This window comes from Gavialis gangeticus, unplaced genomic scaffold (assembly GCF_001723915.1).
Source record: "Gavialis gangeticus isolate Ggan-Ray unplaced genomic scaffold, GavGan_comp1, whole genome shotgun sequence".
NCBI lineage: Eukaryota > Metazoa > Chordata > Crocodylia > Gavialidae > Gavialis > Gavialis gangeticus.
Genome location: NW_017729034.1, coordinates 78,217,471 through 78,222,349, shown reverse-complemented (window position 1 = coordinate 78,222,349; position 4,879 = coordinate 78,217,471).

Here is a 4,879-nt window from a genome sequence, read left to right as displayed (position 1 = left end):
CCCACCCCACCATTCCCCCTCCACAAACTTATCAGCTGGGAAAATCCAGAGATCTGAGGGTTTGATCTGGAGATCGCAAGTTGGAGTTACTTTGACTTAGAAATCCCAAGTCTTGCAATGGTTTAACAATAGTTGGCATTACTGCACAACACAGACCAAATACCCTACCCCGCCACAGACAAAGCAGGGGAGCCACAGCAACCAATGTCCTGCTTCCATGAAACATTATTAGTATATTCTCAAGAGAAACCAAGGCAGGGGGCCACGTCCCCTACTACAGAGGAAAGCAAAACCTTCCCCACAGTCCGTAGTAATCTGGCCATGCGGTGCAATTCCTTCCTGGCCCCAAATATGGTGATGGGTCTGCCCCTCTAGATTCTCGTTGCCCTTCTTCATTCCTGGTTAAGAAACTGAAGCTGCTCTTCGTGGTGCCTGGTTTGCCACATGGCACGTGTTGACTGGTAGCAAGGTTGGACCTCCGTTTCCTGGCCAGATTGGAGTGGTCAGGCAAAAACTGACTGGAACATCAGTTCCCCTTGTGGTCTCGAAACTGGAGCTGTTGCCCTTTTTGACCATATGAAGGCTGCTGACAGTTTAAAGCCAGAAGGGTCCATGTAGGGCATGGGTGTCAACCCCAGGCCCCGGGCTGGATCCAGACCTGCAGGGGCTCTCCCCAGGCCAGATCTGTGGGTCTGTGTTTGGGTGCCAGTGTGAGTCGGGTGGGTGGCAGCGTGGGCCAGAGGCACAGACCCACATTCCTGCAGCATGGAGCTGGGGGCATGCCACTGCAAGGAGCCTGGGATGTGTACTGGCACGAAGCCCTGGTCAGGCAGCACCATGGAGATGGGGACATGCAGCAATGAGGAGTCTTATTTGACCAGAGCTCTTCACCACTGCATGCTCCAAGCTTGTCAGAGACATATCCATGGCTTTGCACTGCACAAACAGGGCTCTGTACAGCTACATACCCTCAGGCCCATGCTGCCCCGTGCCCAGGCACTGCTGACTGGACAGTGGCATGGAGCTAGAGGTGTGCAGTTGCACAGAGCCACATTCATGAAGCCACACAGCCCTAGCTTCTTGCTACTGCTCAGAAGCATTGAGTACTGGCTGGTTGGCAGCAGCCGGGGATGTTTGGCAATGTTGAGCTGAGGGTCAATGTACTTCCGGTAGCCCACAGAAGTACTGCTGGGCTGGATGCAACAGTTCTGTATGCTGGGTTCAGCCCATGGGCCGTATGTTTGACATACTGGATGTAGGCTGACTTTTTGTATAGAACAGGTGACAGAATTTCAGCCAAATTTCTGTGAGGCCCATCACTTGAACACTGTTTGAAAGATTACTTGCTGTGCCTAAGATGTTTAACTCTACTTTTCTATCAACGATGACAAGAAGGTTCTGTGCATATACGGTGGTTAGCAACAAAGATTTCTTTTCAGATTGTATTGCATAAGAATACACTTTAGAAGTGTCCAGTATCATCCTTCTACCCACAGACAAAGTATCCAGATTCTCTTTACCCACCCCCTCATTCTAACTGAGCCAGCTACTTTCTCTTCGTTAAGGGAATTTTTTCACTTTTGGAGACAAATTCATGGACTCACACTGGTTGCTGTTCTGTATAAATAGGCAGCAGCAGTAACCTCCAGTATTGCTATATAGAGACACAGAAAGAACAGTGTCTTATGGATATTTACCTTACTTGATGTCCTATATGCAAAAAGAGACTAAACAACAAACAGAACGAACAACATGGTTGGATCCCATTGCTGCTTACATCCAAGTTACTTCAACTTTTCAACACTCATAAAAGAGCAACTGTCCCCAGAATAAGGGCTTGCCAACATGGGACATTTTTACATGTTATAATACTATAACCCCAGACTCCACAACTATTTATAATAAGATAGCCTTTTCGTTTACATTTAGTTTAAATTGAATAAAAGCAAGGCAAAACAAAATATCTCCTTGTTTAGATGAAGCCCAATTCAGTTTGAGGAACTAGAATATACAGGAGTGGAGCAGTGTTTTTTATCATATATAAAATCTCCACCTGATTTGGCTTTCACAATTTGCTTCATCTTTTTTTTTTCAGTTGTCCACTTCTATAGAAAAAAATCCTCAATATTAAAGTGGTTAAATAACTTTCATTTAGCCATCTTTACATAAGAAAAGTTATAGCAAACCACAAGCATTCAAAGTAAAAACAAAGCTAATTTATTTTTATTTCTTTTTAAAAGAAAATATAATATTTTTTTTTAAAAGTCTTTACATCAGAGATTAGTGGACAGGGACTGCATTAAACTGGACACGTTTTCAAATCACAAATCTCCAAAATACATTTAAAATTTAATTGAAAATACAAAAACTCTGCCAGGAGGTCAAGAGGTAAGGACTTCTGAGTGATATTTTTTTTATTGGACCAACCGCATGAAGCAGGACCTGATGAAGAATGGTTTGCATTCAAAACCTTGTCTAACTTTATCCCAACTATGCAGTTGGTCCAGTAAAAGAGACCACCCACAAAATCCTTGCCTCTCTCAATTACTGGACCATCACAGCTACTAGATCATTCCAAAACTAGCAAAGATCTCCATCATTTATGAGGCTATGTTGCAAATAAATTTTGTGGCATAACTTTCTTTTCACATTTTAGTCTTAGCAAGTCATCCATTCTAATATCTGGTGTGCAAACAATCTCCAGTAAAATAATTTTCTTTTAGATGACATCAACTGCAAGACTCCCAGCTAAATTCAAAACATAAGTTGTTTAAAGAATATACTTTATTATAAAAAGGTGCAATTTTCTGTAAAACTGTATTAAGCAATAAATTTATAGTACAGCCATTGGAAGGAATCAAATCAAAGTCCAAGTGTATGCTTTTCTTCTTTTCACATTCACATCTTAATTAACAAAAATAAGCATACTGTACACTTATATTGATATACACCAATGGAGTAACAATAACTTCTCTCGAGATTACATTAGTGAGTTGTCCATTTCAAAAGATCATTTTTAAAAAGTTGGTATAATGCTTACCCAGGTAAAGGTGCTGCAACAGTCAAAAATGAAAATGTTTCTGATTCAGACCCATTTTGGAAACCCAAAAGAAATACGTTCAGCATTAGAATATGTTCGTGGAAATTATATGTTAAAATGTTAAAATTTCAGAATTACCATTTTCAGCAAGTCCATCATGGTCTATAATTAGATTGATAAAATCTGTTGTAACAGCTTTAAAGAAAAAGAAAAAAGAAAAATACACTTAAAAGATTATATGGTGAATCTACAGTCTTTGCAGTTAGTCAGACATCAATAAGAACCAAAAGCAGTGCCTATGAAATCTATTCATGCATTCAAAGTCTCTTTCTGATCCACTGGTAGCTGTCAGTGGAGCTCACTAAAGTATGAAAGATAAATTAATACAGTAGCTTGGGTGTCAAAAAAGGAGAAAAGAAAAAAAATCATGATTTTGTTAGTTTGTCTTATACAACCAAATAGAATATTGATGAATAAGGTTAGCTTTAACTGCTCCCTCTTCCTAACACTGTGACAGAAAAAGACAAAAGTCAGGAATTTTAGAGTACAGGGCCATTTAATTTAAAGTAAAGCTTTTGTGAAGAAAAAAAGCCAGCATGAGTTACCAGCTGACTGTCAACCTTTGAACATCCTAGCTTGTGTCAAAGTGCTAAATTGCAAGGACAGTTTTTGTACTGAGTGATATTTTCACACGAGACAAGAAGAGCCCAATTCTGGCACCAGGTACAAAGCTGGGACGGTTATCTCCCAAATGTACAAACTATTTGAATGCTTAGTTTGGCAGTATGTATTGCTGTCCCTCCTCACAGATTATGTCTGTCATTGGCAGACAGTAGCATGTAGGATGATATTGCAGGGAGGTTGCAAGGGGTTGGGACTGTGTCTCTTGGTACACGTATTAGAATTCAGGTCTGCTAAGCAATGCACCATCACAACTGCTTTTCCAAAGCTTAAATGGGAGGATTACAGAAGGGTAATAGTTTGGATTTTATGAAAACCTTTTGAAAGTAAGAGACAGAAAACATTAAGTGAACAAATACTGGCATATTTTAGTTGTCTATCCATAAGCAATCTAAACTGATTCATTGGGTTTCCTCTGCAGGATGCAAGCTGTGAGTCCTTTGCTCTGTTAGCTCTGCCAGGAGCAGGTTCACAGACGCTTGATAACTGGAAGCCTCAATTCTGGTGGGACTGGGAAGCCTAATTCAAAGCCTATTGAAGTTAAGAGTCTTTCCACTTAGTTTGATCTGCTTTGAATTAGGTTCCTGGAACATGTATCCTAGGCAACCTCTGCAAACAAGATTCCTAAGAAGCACTAACTGGAATTTAAGGCGATCCTCTCCTTGATGGGCCCCCAAGGTGACAAACATATGAGTTTTACCAGCACATCCTTCCCAGGGAAGAGCCTCCTCCTTTGCTGCCACTACTTGCACATGCAGGTGCTATCTGTATGCATGTCCTTGGCCAGGGAGAGCAAATGTGGCTACAAGTAAGAATTTGACCCCACTATTTAATTCACCTGCAGATAGGGATATCTTGTTTCAACATATTGGCTTAGAACACAGTTCTGCAGACACCTATGCATGCAAGTAATTTAAAACAAAATCATTTATTCTCTTTAATGCAATTATTTGGGTAACTTATGCATATGGTCCCCAATTCAGCAAACACATGCTGCATTGTGCTTGAAGACAGGGGGATGTAGGCATACTCCTAAGTGCTCTGCCTAGTCATGTCCATGCAGGTTCACGCCACTTATAACATAGAAGATTGAAGCCTTAATATAACATAGTGTTCTTGCCTTTTGTGGTCTCATGAAAAACTGAAATGCAAGGTAAA